The sequence below is a fragment of the Anomaloglossus baeobatrachus genome, chromosome 1 (genome assembly GCF_048569485.1).
Source record: "Anomaloglossus baeobatrachus isolate aAnoBae1 chromosome 1, aAnoBae1.hap1, whole genome shotgun sequence".
NCBI lineage: Eukaryota > Metazoa > Chordata > Amphibia > Anura > Aromobatidae > Anomaloglossus > Anomaloglossus baeobatrachus.
The window spans coordinates 314553947-314576614 of NC_134353.1; positions in this window are offsets into that span (position 1 = coordinate 314553947).

The window sequence follows — 22668 nt, forward strand, 5'->3', positions numbered from 1 at the left end:
ACCAACTGTCGTTCATTTAAGGATTCTAATGGACAATTTTATAACATCAGATCCTTTATAAATTGCTCAACCACTTATGTCCTTTACAAGGCTGACTGCACATTATGCGATAAATCATATATTGGATGCACTTCAAGACCTTTGCATAAACGGATATCTGAGCACACTAATGTTACCTCCATTCCACTTTCTGCAACATCTAATCAATTAATCACTAAAAGAAATAAATCCTTTTCTGGACTCAGCAGCTATTTTATGGAGAAACACAACAGTGATTTTTCAAGCCTCACAATTACTGCGATTGAGAAGGTTAATAAACCACACAGAGGTGGAGATTGGTTTCAAGAACTTCTTTATTGTGAAGCCAAATGGATCATGAAGTTGGACGTGCGACATTCTAATGGCTTGAATTTTAGATCTGACATGCGTTATATTATTTAAATATGTTTTTTCCTTCCATATCCCCTTTCTCTTTTTTATTTCCTCTCTTTCTTTTCTTCCTTTTTTCTTTCTCCTCCCTTTTTTTCAGAATTTTATATATATCCCATACATTTCGCATACATCAACTTATATCAATTTTCTCTTATACGTGTATACATTTCTGCCATCATACAGAAAAATGTTTTTATTTTTTTTTAAACAACACATAACAATTTAATAATAGATGCACAAACATAAATTAACATAAAATAAAAAAACATATAATTTTCATCTCCAGTTCATTTTGATTATTATTCTCCTTTGCCTCTCCAAAAATCTTTTGTATATGACAATTAGTGATACAATGACATAAAAAACTCTCTATAGAACTATCCATATATACATGTGTGGTAAATGGATGATATAAAAAAACATGTGTATACGCTTTCTATACATATATGCATATATACTGTACATGTTTTATATGCATAAATATGCAGACATAAAGAATTGTTTTTCTTTGTTAACATATACTCCTTTTTATATATATATATATATATATATATATATATGCAGGCATTTTCACATCTTATGTTAACATGTATTATTAAAACAACCCTTTATATGTATATATTTTTTATTTTTTGTACAGGCATATATAATCTACATTTCCGGCATTGGTATCTAACTCAGTAACACCCCTACTCTTTTCACTTTTTCACACCTGTTTTTTGATTTTTTTTTTCTCTACTCCTCCCTATTTCGCCTCGTTTCTATGTTCAACCTTGATGATCAGCTATTAAAGCTAGCCGCATTGATCACATTTGTTTACCTATGTATAAGGATATGTTTTTAACCTCCTGTCCGAAACGCGTAAGGATATTATGATACCCCTTTCCCCCTTTTTGTGGTTTTCATATTTTTAACTTATATGTCTCAATAAATTTTTTTGATTTTTGTATAAAATAATTTTTGGTGCTTGATTCCATTTTTCCCTGTCCCCTTCCTCCCCTCATTAACTTACTATTGGCTCCAGAGTGGGCTATGCTGGAGGATCCGTGCACCGCAAATTTTTCCGGGGACCATATATCCTGGTAAGGTAAGCTGAAAACACTTTTTTCTTTTCTCAACTATGTCATCTCCTTTACATACTGGACCCTCTCCTTATACTGTCCTCTCACACTGTGTCTTCCTATACTGCCCAGGTCTCTATAAAGTGCCCACTTATCACACCCCCCCTCCTCGGCATTCTGTCTTCTCCTAGCTGTGCCCTTATACTGCCCCCATGCTCAGGGACGCCGCTAGGAATTTCAGGGCCCCATACTGGCAAAATTATGGGGCCCCCTTTAGACTCCGCTCAGGTTACACCCCCGCTCCGCCTCCACCCTGCAAACTTTCCACAGTTCGCCACTACTCTTGGAAAAACATATATATAATAAATATTTTACTCACCCTCCCCGGCTCCCAAGTCACGCGGCGTCCTCTCTGAGCCACGATTCATTTCAGCTGGATATGGGCCCTGCAACGCACATCCAGCTGAAGCAAGGTGGGGACTGGGGTCAGTAAGCCATCCAACACCCCCGGTGATCGTCCCGCACCTGTCTTCGGCTCACAGAGCGAATACCTGTCTCCACTGGTTGCTGTGTCCTTGCCACCTCCACGGCTCTGCTTTCCTGCAGCAGTGTGATGACCTCATCACAAATAAATTTTAAAGGAAACCTGCTGTCAGGTCCTCTATGCCCTCCAGCAGCATTCACGTCTGTATGTTAAAATTTCCTGCCTCACCAGCCCTGTGTAAAGTTATTCACTAAAATGAATGTTTAAAAAAAGAGGATTTATAAACTGAGCTGTTTCTTTGATAATTAGGTCTATGACTAGTTGCAGGGGCATTGTTTCCTTAGACTAGTTGGCCCTCTTTCCATGCTATCACACCCCTGTTGACATAATAACATGATTTCCACAAGCCAGCGTCATCGTCTGCCCCTGGAAATGTTGCGCTCGTGCGCCGCTGTGTTCTCTCACATTAAGCCTCATCTGAAGTTGGGTGTACACGTCCCGGCTTCAAAGAGGCGCACTGTACATGATCGGAGGAACAGCTTCTGCACCTCTGACCATGCTCAGTGCGCCTCTCTGTAGCCGGGACGTGTGGGTGAGTAAGCACAGCGGCGCACATTCGCAAAATTTCCAAGAGCTAGTGGTGACGCCGATTTGTGGAAATCATGTTATTATGCCCAAAGGGGTGGGATAGCATGGAAAGATGGCCTACTAGTCTGGGGAAACAACGGCCCTGAAACTAGTCACAGGCCTCATTAGCGCAGAAACAGCTGCTATCAAAGCTGGTGAGGCAGGGAATTCTGATATATATGTGTATATATAATATATGTATGTGTATATATAATAAAAATATATATACATACCCGTGGAAGCTAAGTTCTAGCGAAACGGCACGCCGTCGTCCGGCGTTGTATGGCTTGTCTCACCCTCCCCACCGCTAGTACCTTCATGTTTCCCCTGCAATAAAGACGGAGTGATATGGTGATCATCTGGAGTGCGACTTTCTTTCTCCTTTGGATATATATATATATATATATATATATATATATATACATACATATACATACATATACATATATGTATATATATAAATATTATATATATATATATATATATATATATATATATATATATGTGTGTGTGGCGCCCCAGGACCTGGTCACCACAACAGCATTGCCCCTCCAAAGGGTTGATGCTGAGCCTGGAGGTAATTGGGAGGTCTATTGGCCAGTAAGTTTAACATCCAACGCAGTTCTCCCTCAGACCAGCAGGAGAGCTCTGAACCTGGAGTTCCAGGGAGCATTCCTTAAGTATGGCCTGAGGGAGGAGTTAGTGTTCAGTCTGTAGAGAGAAGTGATAGGAAGCAGACGCAGAGTAGTGCTGTCCTGTGGAACTGGGGCCTAGAGCTGGAGCAGCTTGGCCCAGTGAAGCAGGGGGAGCAGAGAGGCACAGAAGAGACTCGGACATCGGAGTCTGTGGCCACAAGGGCCTAAAATACTCCCTGGTAGCCGAATCCGAAGGGCAGGAGAGCTGCAAGCACCTGGCCCATAAACAGCCCGAAGGTACAGCTGCATCATCAGGGCCCGGTGTGGACTCCAGCAGAGAAGCACCAGAGAGGGCCTGTGCAGCCTACCACAGAGGGAAAGGGACGTACCACCGGTCCCAGCAGCAAGAGGGCCATTGCTAAGTTCAGAGAGCAGGGTCCTATCACAGTAAAGAAAAGAACAGGAGTAGGCCTCATACTCATCTGGCCAAAACGACATCTCAGTTACTTCCAGGCCGGCCGGAGCCCTCTACCACCTGTAACGGTTTCCCAGGACTAACCGTTTGTGAAGTAAAAGAGGAGAAGGTAAAGAGACTGTTGTTTGTGCCTGTTTCTTTCATTGCCTGTCGGCCCTGCACCGTGCTATCCACACAACACCATAGACTCTCACGAGCACCAACAGTGTCCCCGGGGCACCGCTCCACCTGTGGGGAGCAGTACCACCATTGCTGCCATGTCATCACCCCGGAGGCTTCACACAGCAGCGGCGGCTTGTTAGCCGCAAACCACAGGTGGCGTCACGAAACACAAACTTTATTCACCCCAAGTCACCAGCCACATTTAACTGACACCCACCAGGGCCACGGAGTCGGGCCCCGCCACCACTGACTACCCCCGGACTAGTCCGGCCCGGCATCGGGTGTCCCATAGCCCTGGGGTGGGCGAGTCAATTTTGGCGTCACGAACAGGATTTCGTGCCCGGTCCCACCGGGTACTGTGCGCCTGCAGAAACTGTGCTTAAAAGACTGTGTTACTGTTTGCAAACTGCCGCAGCAATTGGCCTTGCTGAGCGCAGGAAGAAGGGGGGCGTGCCTGACAAAGAGCGCGAAGGGAGCGTGCCATCAGAGCAGAGCGCCGTTAACCCCGCGTGACCCAGAAGGGAATTTGAAAAGTGAACGGAGCCTGGTAAGGTTCACTAAGGGGGAGGAAGATGTCTGACACAGAGGGAGAGCAGGTGGCTGTGGTAGCTCAAGACGCAGCAGCACCGGCCGATGTAATCCCAGTTGCCATTGCCCCAGCCCCCGCTGTAGCGCCGGTAATGCCGATCACAATGCCGTACATCCCGGGAGCAGAATGGTTGCCGCAGTACTCCGGGGAGTCACATACCCTGAGCGACTTCAGAGAAAGGCTGCACAGTTTGTTTAGAGTGTATCCGCTGACTGAGAGCCAGAAGGTGGGCATATTAATGGGGCAGCTAGCCGGCGCGGCCCAGCGTGAAGTGAAGTCCTGGCCTGATACAGATAAAGGGACAGCAACCCAGATACTGGCCAAGTTAAAGAGTACTTTTGACACCCGCACCACAGCAGAGATAAAGATGAGATTCTTTGGGTGCAAACAACGGGCCACAGACAGCATACGGGACTATGCCTTAAACTTGCAGGAGGCCCTCAAAGCAATTAAACAGGTGGACCCAGAGAGTGTACATGAAGAAGACAAACTCCTAACTGAGCAGTTCATAGAGGGGCTCCTGTCAGATGCCCACAGGACCCAGCTGCGTATCATGGTCCTGCAGAACCCTGCTCTGGACTTTGCAAAGTTTAAAGACCAGGCCATCCGGGTACTGAGAGAATCTACACCGAATGACCCAGTACCCCTCCGGCCTCTTGCTATCACGTACCATGGGGTGGTGCCTGCAACACGAGCCGCTGCAGGGACTGAGGCGCAGTCCCTGGATAAGGACCCCGCTGCAGAGCTCAGACAGCAGGTCCAGGAGCTGACCAAGACTGTAGCTGCCCTTGCCAAGACCGTGCAGTCTCTACAAGTGACCCCATCGCCTGCAAGAATCGAGATGGCCTCCAGCCCAGATGATGTCCCATGGATGCGACAGAGGAGGATTCCGCCGACCCGAGGAAAAGACACAGACCGGTATGATTCAACGGGACAACCGATCTGCCGCTGCTGCAGCCAGGCGGGCCACATTGCAAGACACTGTCCTTTAAATGGGCCGAGCCTGGGGCCAGGAGCCAACCCCCAGGTGTAAGGAAGCCCGGCTCAAACCCCAGTCGCAGCAAGTATGTGGGAGGACGCCCGGTCCTTCCTATTGTGCTGGATGGGATCCCTTTGAATGCCCTCCTGGATACGGGGTCCCAGGTAACAACCATCCCTTATAAACTGTACAAAAGATATTGGGCTGATTCAGACATTGACCATGGCCCAGATGATGATTTAACAATTGTGGCCAGTAATGGTCAGCCCTTGCCTCAAATTGGGTACAAGGAAGTAACCATTAAAGTGGGGCGCGTAGAATTGCCATGTCAGGGGATGATAATTGTAGATATTGATCGCAAGGAATCTAACCCACTGCTAACCATTGGTACAAATGTGATGGAAAATTGTATTGCCGAAGTGATAATTTTGTTGCAGCAGGCGTCTGAAGGTGCCAGCTCCGGGCAGCAGCGTGCCCTACAGAGGGACATCAGAGCCCTGATGAGGAGGCAGCAGGTAGAGCTGGCCGGAGGAGAAATTGGCAGTGTTAGGGTAAGTGACCCCCTCCCCATTGCAATACCCCAAAGAAGTGAAATGTTGATATGGTGTCGGGCAGCAATAGGTCTCAAGGGTCAAGATTACCAGGCCTTGGTAGAACCGGTGTATTCAGACAGCAGGCCTGGAGTCCTGATAGCCAGAGGGGTAGCAGACGTCCGCAAGGGAAGAGTGCCCGTCCGTGTCCTGAATTGTGGGGAGGAGGAAGCCAAATTGCCCCGGTACACCACTGTAGCAAAACTGTACACTGTCAGTAACAATACCATCAAAGCAGTGGAACCCTTGATCCCGTCCGACCAGGCGGAAGACAATGGCTCCAAGGGACAGCTGGAGGACTGGTGCCAAAAATTTCATGTGGGCACCGACTCCACCCCCTCACACCAAAAGCATGGGGTTTACCGGGTGGTACAGGAGTACGAGCGGGTCTTCAGCAAACACCCCCTAGATTTTGGGCAGGTAAAAGGGGTTAAACATCAAATCCCCACGGGTGATCATCATCCCATTAAAGAGAGATACCGCCCTGTACCCCCAGCACAGTATCAGCGTGCCAAAGAAATGTTACGGGAAATGAAGGAGGCTGGGGTTATCAGAGATAGTTGTAGCCCCTGGGCAGCTCCACTAGTGCTCATAAAGAAAAAAGATGGTACAATGAGAATGTGCGTAGATTACAGACAAATTAACCGCATTACACATAAAGATGCTTATCCACTACCCAGAATAGAGGAGTCACTAACAGCCTTAAAGTCAGCTAACTATTTCTCCACCTTGGATCTCACCAGTGGGTATTGGCAGGTTCCCGTGGCAGAGGCGGACAAGAAGAAGACTGCATTCACGACACCAATGGGCCTCTGCGAGTTCAACTGTATGCCATTCAGGCTCTGCAACACACCAGGGACATTCCAAAGGTTGATGGAGTGCTGATTGGGCCATCACAACTTTGAAACCGTGCTGTTGTACCTAGATGACGTCATAGTCTACTCCAAGACTTATGAAGACCACCTGAGGCACTTAGCAGAAGTGTTCGAGTCCCTGTCGGAGTATGGCCTGAAGATAAAGCCGTCCAAATGTCACCTCTTGAAGCCAAAAGTACACTACTTGGGTCATGTGGTCAGCGCAGAAGGTGTGGCACCTGATCCAGAGAAAGTCACAGTAATCAAGGACTGGCCGAGACCCACCACGGTAAAGGAGGTGCGGCAGTTCCTTGGGCTGGTGGGCTACTACCGAAGGTTCATTGATGGTTTCACCAAGATAGCAGCGCCTCTTCAAGATCTCCTGGTGGGCCAGCCAAAGAAGGCTAAGAAGCAAAGCCCTCCATTTGAATGGAACAGCCATATAGAAACGTCTTTTGTCTGGCTGAAAGGGGCTCTCACGGGAGACGAAATTCTGGCCTACCCTGAATACAGCCAGCCGTTTGTACTGTACACAGATGCCAGCAATGTGGGCCAGGGAGCAGTTCTGTCCCAGGTGCAGGGAGGCAGAGAGAAGGTGATAGCTTACGCCAGCAGGAAGCTTCGTCCCACAGAAAGGAATCCAGAAAACTACAGTTCCTTCAAGCTGGAGTTCCTCGCTATTGTTTGGGCAGTGACTGAACGCTTCAAGCACTATCTGGCATCGGCCAAGTTCACCATCTTCACGGACAACAATCCGTTGACACACCTTGCAACAGTCAAGCTAGGTGCGTTGGAGCAGCGATGCAGGGCCCGGCTGTCTAACTTTGACTTTACCATCAAGTACCGGGCTGGCAAGAAGAATAACAATGCTGATGCGCTGTCCAGAATGCCTCACTTACCCAAGTCTGGAGAAGACCTGGATGAACTCGAAGAGATAGAGTTACCGGCTTTCCATCACCAAGGTGTTTCCCAGTGTGAGCATGCTGTAGGAGAGAAGCGCTCGAGCCAGCACGAGGTCTCGGTCAACCCATTACTCCACCATAATTGGGAAGAGACACAGAATGGTGACCCGGCCGTGCGATTGGTCAAAGAAAAGCTAGCACAAGCTGAGACCCATCTTGGCCCAGATGCTCCAGAAGAAGTCCAGCAGCTGTGGAAGGAGAGGGGACGACTGTTCACCTACCAAGGCAAGCTATGCAAGAGATATGTCAACTGGCGAACGAATGAACTCGTCTGGCAGATAGTGGTCCCACAGAGGGATGCTCCAATGGTCCTAGCAGCTTACCATGATAAAGCAGGACACTTCGGGTGGAAGAAATTGGAGACCCTACTCCGTGATCGGTTCTACTGGGTGCACATGAGAAAGACAGTCGAGAAGTGGTGTCGAGACTGTGGTCCGTGTAACCTGAGGTGGAAAGATGGTGCCAGCCAGAGGTCTCCCCTACAGCCAATTGTCACGAAGCAGCCCCTGGAGTTGGTGGCCCTGGACCACGTGAAGTTAACACCAAGCCGGTCAGGCTATGTGTACGCCCTCACCATTGTGGACCATTACTCTCGTTTCCTGGTAGTAGTGCCGGTGAAAGACCAGACAGCCAGAACAGCAGCTAGAGCATTTCAAGCATACTTTTGTCGACCTCACGGTTATCCGGAAAGGGTACTGACTGATCAAGGTCCTGCATTCGAGGCAGAAGTGTTCCGAGAGTTCTGTAACATGTACAGTTGTAAGAAAATCAGAACAACACCGTACCACCCCCAAACCAATGGATTGTGCGAGAAGATGAACCATGTGGTTATTGATATGCTCAAGACTCTACCTCTGGAAGAAAGAAACCAATGGCCAGAGAAGTTACCAGATCTGGTAGACCTGTATAACCATATCCCAGTAAACTCGACCAACTGCAGCCCTGCTTACTTGATGCGAGCAAGACCTGGCAAGTTACCTGTAGACTTTGAGATGGGAACTGTGTCACCTGAAGCGGTACAAGAGATAGAAGATTGGGATACAGAGCGACAACAGCAGTACCGCAAAGTCCAGGAATGCGTAGAGAAGAGCCTGTCCCAAGCAAGAACGAGACAAGAGCAGAACTACAATCAAACAGCCCCAGCAACTCCCTTAGCACTTGGAGAACAGGTCCTCAAGAAAAAGCGGAGGGTGCATAAATTAGATGATCAGTGGGAGAATGAACCCTACACCATTATTCCTTCCAACTTTGACAATAGTAAGGTATGCCTCATAAGCAAAGATGAAGGCAGGACCTATCAAACAGTTTCTAGAGACCGCGTGAAAGCGTGCCCTGAGCGGTGCAAGATCCAAAAAGAAGTGGAAGAAATTCAAGAAAAAGAGGAAGAGATGATACAAACAATCCTTGGCAAATTCCCCAAAACTTGGACCCGAATAAATAATGCCATAGTGGTACCAGTCTTGACGTTCCCACAGTTGGTCGAGCCAGAGACAGAAGAGGTTCCAGATCCACCTAAGGAACTGTCCGCCCCAACACAAGATGACGCGCCAGCAGTGGAATAGGAGAATCAACCCCCTGTCAGTGGTGAACCTGTCATACCCTTGGCGACTCTCAGACCACGTAGGCAATCATCACGCATACCTATCAGGGTTAGGCCTACCTGTAGTGCTGAGGTAGAAGACACACCAAGTAGTCAGGGACAAACACCAGAGCTACGCAGGTCCCACCGCAGCACTCGGGGACAGCCCCCTCCAAGGTATAGGTATAGAGAGTAAAAAGAAAGAGTACTTATTAGAATGTAAATAGTTATGTGAAATGTATGTAATGTTTTGTTTTAGGTGATTAAGTAAATGGACAATTTGGTCACTGGACTATGAGTGGCCAACACTTTAATTGTTCATAGTTAGCACCAGTGTGCTCAACACCCCTGAAGAAAAACCTGTCCGGCGTGCATAGAGTGCGGTCAGCAATGCTCTGACGCACGCCCAGAGCCTACATTGGGGGTTTTATCGCGGCGGGTCCCCCATGGAGCAGTGTAATGGACACCCGGCAGGGAGCCACACTGGACTCTTATAGTTGTTTAAGGTTGTAACATGTTATGTCTTGTTTTGTTTTCTTCAGTCCGGGAGTACTGAGTTTAACTAAGGGGGAGTGTGGCGCCCCAGGACCTGGTCGCCACAACAGCATTGCCCCTCCAAAGGGTTGATGCTGAGCCTGGAGGTAGTTGGGAGGTCCATTGGCCAGTAAGTTTAACATCCAACGCAGTTCTCCCTCAGACCAGCAGGGGGAGCTCTGAACCTGGAGTTCCAGGGAGTATTCCTTAAGTATGGCCTGAGGGAGGAGTTAGTGTTCAGTCAAACTTTATTCACCCCAAGTCACTAGCCATATTTAACTGACACCCACCAGGGGCACGGAGTCGGGCCCCGCCACCACTAACTACCCCCAGACTAGTCCGGCCCGGCACCGGGTGTCCCATAGCCCTGGGGTGGGCGAGTCATATATATATATATATATATATATATATATATATATATACACACACACACATTGTACATTATGTATTTTATATATATCTAATATATAAAGCTGAATGTGTTTATGTGTGTGTGTGTGTGTGTGTGTGTGTGTGTGTGTGTGTGTGTGTGTGTGTGTGTGTGTGTGTGTGTATGTATGTATGTGTGTGTATGTCCGGGATTGGCATCTGCACCGTCGCAGCTACAGCCACAAAATTTTGCACACTCACACTTCTGGACCCCGAGGGCGTCATAGGCTATGTTTTGAGGGGAAATTTTAACCCCACGCTTTACAGTTAATCACCAAAAAACCTGCCTCCATTAAAGCGAATGGAGCTGGGAGCCTCAGTGCAGCCAGAACTTCAGAAGAATATGCAGCCATGCCCTTATATGGAATGTTGGCGTGTCACAATGCAGCCAGGGAAAGAGACAGACACAGACCGGGAAAGAGGCAGACACAGACAGGGTAAGAAACAGACATAAACAGGGTAAGAGACAGACACAGACAAAGAGACAGACTGACAGGGAAAGAGACAGACAGGGAAAGAGAGGGAAAGAGAGAGACAGGTTAAGAGACAGACACAGACAGGTAAAGAGACAGACACAGACAAAGAGACAGACACAGGGAAACAGACAGACAGGGAAAGAGAGGGAAAGAGACAGAAAGGGTAAGAGACAGACAAAGATAGGTAAAGAGACAGACAAAGAGACAGACAAAGGGAAAGAGACAGAGGGAAAGAGGAAAAGAGACAGAGAGGGAAAGAGAGGGAAAGAGAGGGAAAGAGACAGACAGGGAAAGAGACAGAGATAGATAGACAGACAGGGAAAGAGATAGATAGACAGACAGGGAAAGAGATTGAGACAGATAGAGAAAGAGACAGAGACAGTCAGAGACAGACAGGACAGGGAGAGAGACAGACAGACAAAGAGAGAGAGAGAGACAGAGAGATATATACAGACGGGGAGACAGACATTATAATTACATTTATATCTATTTGTTTTGTGGTTTTTGTGTGCAGAATACATTTTTCTTAATACATTCTATTTTGTTAACAGCAGTTATTAACCCGGGCGAAGCCGGGTAGTACAGCTAGTATATATATATATATATATATATATATATATATATATATATATATATACACACACACATATATATATATATATATATATATATATATATATATATATATAACAAGCCATGGAGAAAAAGACATGGATCGCACATCCCAAAAATACATTGATCTAAAAGCCGCTAGGCAAAATTTTAAATAGAACATGAGGTTCTTAGTTACCATTCTGATCAGACTGTATTAAGCCCACTGCCACGTCACGGCGAACCTCTTGAGTGGGTCCCTAATCTAAAGCCTTTATGGTGCGGCACTGTGCACCAACCACTGCCACGGCGACAAAGCACCAGCAAGGCAGGCGACCTGGCGCCTCACAGCACCCATGCTGCAAGGCAAAGCCCCCAAGGCTCCAGGCCGCACTGCCCCACTGTCACGACATCACCACAACAGCGGCCACTGCACAGCACCAACACACAGTGAGAGAAGCTGCGCACTCACCTCCCACCGGCTCCCATGTGTAAACTGGGAGCAAAAAAGGCTGACCCCTCTTGCAGTCTCCTGCTGATTAAAAACACCTGTGCCAAATGGGGGGAGTGCAGATCCAATCAGCAAGTTTCCTGCTTTTAATCAGCAGGAAACTGCAAGAGGGGTCAGCCTTCTTTTTGCTCCCAGTTCACATATGGGAGCCAGTGGGAGGTGAGTGCACAGCTCCTCTCACTGTGTGCTGGTGCTGTGTGGTGGCTGCTGTTGTGGTGGTGTGGTGTCGGTGGGGCGGCGCGGCCTGGAGCCTTGGGGGCTTTGCCTTGCAGCATGGGTGCTGTGAGGCGCCAGGTCGCCCGCCCTGCTGGCGCTTTGTCGCTACGGCGGTGGTCGGTGCACGGTGCCACACAAAAAGGTCAGGTTAGGGACCCACTCAAGAGGTTTGCCGTGACGTGGCAGTGGGCTTAATACAATCTGATCAGAATGGTAACAAAAGAACCTCATGTTCTATTTAATATTTTGCCTAGCGGCTTTTAGATCAATGTATTTTTGGGATGTGCGATCCATGTCTTTTTCTTCATAGTGTGTTATACAACATTCTATCCCACTCTTTTTTTTTTTGCTTGGATCTGCACTCTCCCCATTTGGCACAGGTGATTTTAATCAGCAGGAAACTGCAAGAGGGGTCAGCCTTCTTTTTGCTCCCAGTTCACATATGGGAGCCAGTGGGAGGTGAGTGCACAGCTCCTCTCACTGTGTGCTGGTGCTGTGTGGTGGCTGCTGTTGTGGTGGTGTGGTGTCGGTGGGGCGGCGCGGCCTGGAGCCTTGGGGGCTTTGCCTTGCAGCATGGGTGCTGTGAGGCGCCAGGTCGCCCGCCCTGCTGGCGCTTTGTCGCTACGGCAGTGGTCGGTGGACGGTGCCACACAAAAAGGTCAGGTTAGGGACCCACTCAAGAGGTTTGCCGTGACGTGGCAGTGGGCTTAATACAATCTGATCAGAATGGTAACAAAAGAACCTCATGTTCTATTTAATATTTTGCCTAGCGGCTTTTAGATCAATGTATTTTTGGGATGTGCGATCCATGTCTTTTTCTTCATAGTGTGTTATACAACATTCTATCCCCCTCTTTTTTTTTTTTTTTTTGCTTGGATCTGCACTCTCCCCATTTGGCACAGGTGATTTTAATCAGCAGGAAACTGCAAGAGGGGTCAGCCTTCTTTTTGCTCCCAGTTCACATATGGGAGCCAGTGGGAGGTGAGTGCACAGCTCCTCTCACTGTGTGCTGGTGCTGTGTGGTGGCTGCTGTTGTGGTGGTGTGGTGTCGGTGGGGCGGCGCGGCCTGGAGCCTTGGGGGCTTTGCCTTGCAGCATGGGTGCTGTGAGGCGCCAGGTCGCCCGCCCTGCTGGCGCTTTGTCGCTACGGCGGTGGTCGGTGCACGGTGCCACACAAAAAGGTCAGGTTAGGGACCCACTCAAGAGGTTTGCCGTGACGTGGCAGTGGGCTTAATACAATCTGATCAGAATGGTAACAAAAGAACCTCATGTTCTATTTAATATTTTGCCTAGCGGCTTTTAGATCAATGTATTTTTGGGATGTGCGATCCATGTCTTTTTCTTCATAGTGTGTTATATATATATATATATATATATATATACAGTTAGGTCCAGAAATATTTGGACAGTGACAGAATTTTCGCGAGTTGGGCTCTGCATGCCACCCCATTGGATTTGAAATGAAACCTCTACAACAGAATTCAAGTGCAGATTGTAACGTTTAATTTGAAGGTTTGAACAAAAATATCTGATAGAAATTGTAGGAAGTGTATACATTTCTTTACAAACACTCCACATTTTAGGAGGTCAAAAGTAATTGGATAAATAAACCAAACCCAAACAAAATATTTTTATTTTCAATATTTTGTTGCGAATCCTTTGGAGGCAATCATTGCCTTAAGTCTGGAACCCATGGACATCACCAAACGCTGGGTTTCCTCCTTCTTAATGCTTTGCCAGGCCTTTACAGCCGCAGCCTTCAAGTCTTGCTTGTTTGTGGGTCTTTCCGTCTTAAGTCTGGATTTGAGCAAGTGAAATGCATGCTCAATTGGGTTAAGATCTGGTGATTGACTTGGCCATTGCAGAATGTTCCACTTTTTTGCACTCATGAACTCCTGGGTAGCTTTGGCTGTATGCTTGGGGTCATTGTCCATCTGTACTATGAAGCGCCGTCCGATCAACTTTGCGGCATTTGGCTGAATCTGGGCTGAAAGTATATCCCGGTACACTTCAGAATTCATCCGGCTACTCTTGTCTGCTGTTATGTCATCAATAAACACAAGTGACCCAGTGCCATTGAAAGCCATGCATGCCCATGCCATCACGTTGCCGCCACCATGTTTTACAGAGGATGTGGTGTGCCTTGGATCATGTGCTGTTCCCTTTCTTCTCCAAACTTTTTTCTTCCCATCATTCTGGTACAGGTTGATCTTTGTCTCATCTGTCCATAGAATACTTTTCCAGAACTGAGCTGGCTTCATGAGGTGTTTTTCAGCAAATTTAACTCTGGCCTGTCTATTTTTGGAATTGATGTATGGTTTGCATCTAGATGTGAACCCTTTGTATTTACTTTCATGGAGTCTTCTCTTTACTGTTGATACACCTACTTCACTGAGAGTGTTCTGCACTTCAGTTGATGTAGTTGATGTTGTGAACGGGTTCTTCTTGACCAAAGAAAGTATGTGGCGATCATCTACCACTGTTGTCATCCGTGGACGCCCAGGCCTTTTTGAGTTCCCAAGCTCCCCAGTCATTTCCTTTTTTGTCAGAATGTACCCGACTGTTGATTTTGCTACTCCAAGCATGTCTGCTATCTCTCTGATGGATTTTTTCTTTTTTTTCAGCCTCAGGATGTTCTGTTTCACCTCAATTGAGAGTTCCTTAGACCGCATGTTGTCTGGTCACAGCAACAGCTTCCAAATGCAAAACCACACACCTGTAATCAACCCCAGACCTTTTAACTACTTCATTGATTACAGGTTAACGAGGGAGATGCCTTCAGAGTTAATTGCAGCCCTTAGAGTCCCTTGTCCAATTACTTTTGGTCCCTTGAAAAAGAGGAGGCTATGCATTACAGAGCTATGATTCCTAAACCCTTTCTCCGATTTGGATGTGAAAACTCTCATATTGCAGCTGGGAGTGTGCATTTTCAGCCCATATTATATATATATATAATTGTATTTCTGAACATGTTTTTGTAAACAGCTAAAATAACAAAACTTGTGTCACTGTCCAAATATTTCTGGCCCTGACTGTATATATTGTATATATAGATAGATATATATGTAGATGTAGATGTGTGTGTGAATGCTGCTGGAGAGCAGAGAGGACCTGACAGGATGCCTGTAAGTTCACATATGATGTTCTCCTCCCCCGCGATCACCATAAGTCCCTGAATCCCCTCTACCAATCCCAATCCTCCCCCTCCCTATTATCCCCTCCTCAGTTTATTTAAAAAAACAACAAAAAAACAAAACGAAATTAACCCTTACCTCTCCTGTACCGGCTGTACGGACCCGCGCCGCACCGCTTCTTCACCTCTCAGCTCCCGGGTACTTTTCAAATGACATAGGCGCGCGCGTCATGATGACGTCATCAAGCAGTGGGCGCCAGTGTCACACAGAAAAGTGCAGGGCAGGGAGCAGAGTTCCGCTCTCTACACTGTGCAGAGCTGCAGCTCGCTCCCTGCCCGGCACGCTGCATGCGATGAGGACAATCTGGCCAGGAGCCCCCAGAGCTTTGAGCAGCTAGAGGTCAGATTGCCCTCATTCCTGACAGGCCAGGGCACAGTGCAACTGCATAAGCGGTATCTCCAGCACACGTGACTAATTTTGCATGCGATGCAAATTAGCCACTTGTATTGTGGCAAAAGCAGCACTGCCGGGCCCCTCTAGTGCAGCTGTGACTTGGGCCTGGTGAACAGGGGGGAGGGCCCGGCTTAATAAAACTAAGTCATTGTCCCTGTCTCAGCCGGGCCCCCCCCTCTTCACCGGGCCCGGTACACCAGGCACAGTAGTAATGCCCTGATGGCGGCCCTGCCCATGCTATTCCATCTTTCTACTATCTCTCCTCCACACATACACAGTAATCACTTTCTATTCTGTACACACCTTTCTCCCTCCATAATGTCTCCTTACACTATTCCCCTCAAAAGGATCCCCACACTTATCCCCCCTCGTTCATATTGTCTCCTCCCGCTAACCATACTGTCTCTTCAAATATTTTCCCCCTACTTTCCATACTTTCTCCTCACACATCCTCCCCCGCTTCCCATACTGTATGTGCTCTCATCCCATCCCATTGCTCCCCATGCTGTGTGCCCATACATCCTTCCTTTTCATACTGTTTATACATACATAACCCTCCTCGATTGTTCATCAGATTGTGTCTGCATACATCCCCCTCGCTCTCCATACTGTCTGCACCATTTCCCAACCTTGCTTCCCAAACTGTGTCTCAATTTTCTCCCCCCTCCATCCCTATTCTGTGTGAGCACCCATGCCACCCACTCCCTCCCCAAACTTGCCTTAAATAATCTCCCAATTATAATAAATAGTGCGTGTCTTTAGCTCCGCTGGAGCACTTACCACCAACACTGTCTGTGCCTCTGTGGCGGCATTGAGTTACTTCAGCAAACGTGATCAGATGAAGTGATTATGTGATGCCCTGGACTAGCCAGGTAGTCACAGACAGGCCCTTGCACAAACACCAGTTCCTAAAAAGGTAACAGCAGCCAACCTAAAAACCCTGAGTCACCCCTCTCAGGCATTGACGTTCACACCCGGGGGCAGATCCAGGCAGCTGGCCACGCCCACTGATGGTTTTGGATAGCCTGAGGTGGGAAAAGCAAGCAGATGAAGTTACGGAGGAGAGGAGAGCAGTCTAGGAGGTGAAAGGAAGGAGTTAGAAGGAGAAAACGTCTGTCAGGGATATGGGTCGTAGCCAGGATAGCCTGTGGCCAGGAAGCAGACGGTGGTTGCCGCTTGCAGGAGCCGGGAAGACGTCTGGTGGAACAGTAAAGGACCGGGACAGGGTAGTGGCCCGCCGGTACCAAACCGGGGAACCAACTGGAAACCGGAGCACCAGGAGGGGTACTCAGATGCAGAACGAGGCCCAGAAGCCACTGGGCCGATTCAAATTCACTGATTGGGGTCTGGACCTTAGGTTCTTTCCCACCCAAGTCCTGACTGAAGACAACAGCCCAACGAGGGGGATAGAAAGTCATTGCTCAGGCAGAGAGATCCCACGGGCCAGCGTCTGCAGGCAAACGGGCTCTCCCGACACACAAAAAGCCGGGGAGCAGACTCCCATGACTGAAGCGCAGGCAGTCAAAATCTACAAACGAGGTTCAGGAGAAAGGCGGGGACCACCAAACCGGGTGGGGGACCAGACGCAGCTGACTGCGGGCACCGATCACCATCTTTTTGGTGTACCAGAGACTCCGGTGTATCTGTCATAGTGAGTACAACAGTGCCCTCGGGCCGCCCACCGCTCCGCATCACGCCAACATGCCCGCACCTCCACATCCTAACCCCAACAACCGGACCCCGGGACCATCAAGCCACTACCCACATAGGGGTGAACACCTGGCTGTGCAACACTATCCCCAGGAGCCTAGTCAATGGCAGCGGTGGTGTCCACGCTCACCACGGCCCGTGGGTGGCATCACGAACTTAAACCCAAAATCACGGCTCCGGCCGTGAACCTCCCCACAAAACCCCCTCCCGTAGCGCCAGCCTCCCTTCAGAGTGACGTGACCCCCGGGTCCGGAGGCGCTCGAGCCACCCACCGATGAGCCCGGATTGGAGCGGCTCGACTCTTCTGGCGTCACGAACAGGATTGAACCCATCCACTTACCAGTGGAAGTGCGCCTTGAAGTAGAAGTCAGCGGTGACCCGTTGAAAAATTGCAGAATCCGCCATCTTTTGGCGCGAAGATTCCCGCCAGAGTCTTCTTCCCCGCAGAAAGAGCGGGAGAGTGAAGCCCCGCCCCCTGGGAACAGAGCTGTGCAGGAAAGCGCGCGGCTGAAAAGTGAAACTGTGCAGAAAGAGTGCCGAGTGCCGCGAAAAGACCAAGGGGGAGCAGATGGAAGATGTCTGCTCCCATGCCTGATGCTGGCCCTTCGCTGACCGCTGGAGCGGCGGCACCCGCCGAGAATGCCGCCGGCAAGGAGGAGGTTACAGTTCCCGCTCTGGACACAGGAGCGGCGGCCCTGAGGTACCGGTGGTGACTCCCCATGCCGCAGCTGGCAGTGACCCGCCTGCTGCAGGAAGGATGTCGGCTCTGGCAGCCTGCCCGGCCACGATGGGAACGGCGGCCGGTCCAAGGGCCCCCCGGATCGCCAGTTCAGAGTCGGAAGCAATGGATGGCAGTAGCTCAGGGGATGACACGGAGTCCGTTTCCGGAGATGAGGCCCCGCTCGTCATCGGCTTCTTTGGGAACACGATGATGGCGATCTGCAGGTACTGTCGGCAGCTAGGGCACTTTGCAGGCATGTGCCCTTAGAATGGCCGTCCTTAAGGAGCCGCACCACAAGTTAACCCCTGCAGTTCCAAAGTTTTAAAGTTAAATGTTTTAAAGTTTTAAAGGATCCGCTCCTGCAATAACCCTCCTGCCTTTGTTGAACGTCCCAATGTTCCCGGGAGACGCCACCCAGCACACGGGTGGAAGGAGGAGGACCCTGCACGACTTGTTGAACGTTGCTGGGGTCAGATCCCCGGTGAGCGCCATCAGGGGTCGGAGCCCCTGGTGGAGGATGGCAAGGAGTTAAAGGGGTGAGGACAGTTCCCGTTCCAGAGCCCGGTTCACTGTACCCACGCTGCAGGCAGTGGAAGACGCAGTCTTTTGGCCAGTGTCACCGTGAGTGAAGTGGCATTGGGGACCCATGCTGCCCTATGGTGGACTGAGGGAAAGTGGCTGGAAGAGGCTGCATTGGCAGCAGAGTTAACGTTTGTAAATAATTCCCGGACCACCCTTCAGGTCCAACAGTCTCCAGAGAGGCTGGTTGGAGGAAGGGCCTGCGGCAGAGGAGGCCAAGGCCCTGTCACCATGGCAACCCTGGATGTGGGGCCTCTGAGAGACTGCCGGGTAAGGAACTTTTTACCCGGCCCATATGGGCAATACCCGGACCTTGACCCGTTCCTGGACTGGGGAAAAGTGGGTGCTGACCTAGTTTTAGAGGCAGCATTAAGGTTTAGGTTTGCTTGGGTGGGCAAGCGGAAGGACCCAGTCCCGTTTCCCATCAATAAAATGTTTTTATATATGTGCAATGTTTAAGAATGTGCCTCCCATAAGGAATGATTTAACCAGCTTGCTTGAATGTAAAAAGTTTATTACACTTGTATATGTTTTCCCGTTTATCTTTTACAGTTGAAAAGCAAACAAAAATAAACCGGTGGTGGTCGGGCAGCCTGTGGACAGTCTGCATTAAACCAAGGGGGAATGTGACGCCCTGGACTAGCCAGGTAGTCACAAACAACAGGTCCTTGCACAAACACTAGTTCCCTAAAAAGGTAACAGCAGCCAACCTAAAAACCCTGAGTTACCCCTCTCAGGCTTTAACGTTCACACCCGGGGGTGGAGCCAGGTGGTTGTGGTTTTCAGCCACCGAGGAGTTCGGATAGCCTGAGGCGGGAAAAGCAAGCAGATGAAGTTAGGGAGGAGAGGAGAGCAGTCTAGGAGGTGAAAGGAGAGGCGATAGAAGGAGAAAACGTCTGTCGGGGATCTGGGTCGTAGCCAGGATACCCTGTGGCCAGGAGGCAGACGGTGTTTGCCGCTTGCAGGAGCCGGGAAGGTGGCTGGTGGAACCATAAGGGACCGGGACAGGGTAGTGGCCCGCCGGTACTGAACCAGGGAACCGTCTGGAAACCGGAGCACCAGGAGCAGTACTCAGACGCAGAACGAGGCCCAGAAGCCACTGGACCGATTCAAATTCACTGACTGGGTTCTGGACCTTAGGTTCTTTCCCACCCAAGTCCTGACTGAAGACAACAGCCCAATGAGGGGGATAGAAAGCCACCGCTCAGGCAGAGAGATCCAATGGGCCAGCGTCTGCGGGCAAACAGGCTCTCCCGACACACACAAAGCCGGGGAGCGGACTCCCGTCGCTTAAGCGCAGGCAGTCAAAATCAACAAATAAGGTGCAGGAGAAAGACGGGGACGACCAAACTGGGTGGGGGACCAGACGCAGCTGGCTGCGGGCACCAACCATCATCTTTTTGGTTTACCACAGACTCCGGTGTATCTGTCATAGTGAGTACAACAGTGCCCTCGGGCCGCCCACCGGCCCGCATCACGCCAACACGCCCGCACCCACACATCCTAACCCCAACAACTGGGTCCCGGGACCATCAACCCCCTACCCACAGAGGGGTCAACACCTGGCTGCGCAACACCATCCCCGGGAGCCTAGTCAACAGCAGCGGTGGTGTCCACACTCACCACGACCCGTGGGTGGCATCACGAACTTAAACCCAAAACCACGGCTACGGCCGTGAACCTCCCCACCGAAACCCCCTCACGTAGCGCCAGCCTCCCTTCAGAGCGACGTGACCCCCGAGTCCGGAGGCGCTTGAGCCACCCACTGATGAGCCCGAATCCGAGCGGCTCGGCTGCGGCTGAGTCCCAGGGCGGTGCAATTACATGGCTGATGTCACCCTGACCCGGAAGTGTCAGTGGTTATGGCTTCAGTTGTATTTGTGTCTTAAAGATGCAAATACAGTTGATCTCTAGGAGCTGGCGCGCTGCACTTTCTCTGACTTGGCTGTAAGAGATGACCCCACTGAATATAAGAGCATTAACTGTACAGGTAAGAGAGACTCACCAGTGACTCTGGAGATGTAACTTACTCCATACAAACTGTGCTTCACTGGCATCTGTTGATCTGTGTTGACCTGGTTACTGACCATTACTGCGCATGATATAAAAACGAGTAAGATTTAGTAGTTTCAGGGCATTATGGAGATGCCTCTTCAGCAATGCAAAATGACATTATCCTAATTGTTGATGCTTCAGCAGTGTGGGAAATGGTACCAACCTTTTTTGTGAATCGAATCTCAAAATACTCAAATTTGCCTGAAACAGCGCAAGCCAGGAAATTCAACTTGAACTCAATCCTCCACTGATCTCTCAGCAAATTTCTATTCAAATGTAACATATCAATTAGCAGATTGCTACTCACTACATAATTGGATAAAACAGCTGTACATTTTCTTTGCATGGACAAGAGGTATACAAATAGAGCAATTTACAGCAGATCACCAGCTTCCTGCCATATCACACACTAAGCACTTTCTCAATGTACACTAAATGTCTCCTGCAATAAACTGTTTTGTCATGTATAAATGAAATTAAAACAATTTGTTTGATTACTTAAAATAGTCATAAATCTAAGAGATGAGTGGATCGATCCGCAGATGAGTGGATTCGATCAGTCATATTTCCTGAAAATCTGTCGGACAATTCCAGGAGGTTTTAATATGAAACAAGTAATACAATTATTAAATTTTTGGATGTTAACACTAGAGTAGAGGAGTGTGGGTTAAATACACCTCGCTCCAGAAAACAAATAGCAACTAACTCTTTTCTTTTTACATTCTAGGAGTTATTACGTTTCATGTTAAAACTTCTCAACCTTATGGACAATTTGTTCTTCTTAAGGGGGCTTTACACGCAACAACATCGCTAATGAGATGTCGTTAGGGTCACGGAATTCGTGACGCACATCCGGCCTCATTAGTAACATCGTTGCATGTAACACATATGAGCGACCGCTAATGATGTAAAATATTCACCAAATCGTTGATCGTTGACAAGTCGTCCATTTCACAAATATCGTTCCTTGTTCTGGACACAGGTTGTTCGTCGTTCCTGAGGCAGCACACATCACTACGTGTGACACCCCAGGAACGATGAACAACACCGTACCTGCGTCCTCCGGCAACGAGGTGGGCGTGAATTTCCTGCGGCTGCTCTCCGCCCCTCCGCTTCCGCCCCTCCGCTTCAATTGGACACCTGCCGCGTGACGTTGCTGTGACGCCGCACAAACCGCCCCCCTTAGAAAGGAGGCTACAACGACGTCGTTAGGAAGGTAAGTATGTGTGACGGGTAGCAGCGAGTTTGTCTGCCACGGGCAACGATTTGCCCGTGACACACAAACGACAGGGGCGGGTGCAAACGCTAGCGACATCGCTAGCGATGTCGCAGCGGGTAAAGTGCCCTTAAGACATATTAGCAGTGAATATAAAGGCGTTCTTGTTACTGGAATTTTCAGAGACATTTATTTCAAGAGGATATGATATACAGGTTGCTTTGCAAGTATTCAATAAAACTCTTCAATTGGATCGTACGCAATTACTTTTTCAAAAAATAAAAATAAAACAAGATTAAAATCTCATTTCATTTCAGTCCACTAGCGGATAAAATTAAAAGTACAGTAAGGAAACACTAGTATATCAGCCCTCATTATTTCTTGGGTTAAAGCATTCCCGCCTTTTACAACCTTCATTCCTATAACATTACCTATGCATCATAGTCAGTTTGGCTAGGCCTTGCTCTGACTGCAGATACTTACCTGTTTACCTATTAATGCTGTTGTTAGCTGTCTCTGTAATTTAATATGCGCTGGCCATGGGGTAAGGGATGGGGAAGTGGATCACGCACGCACAGGTCAAGTTAGACCGGTTTCATACATCCGGCTTTTCAA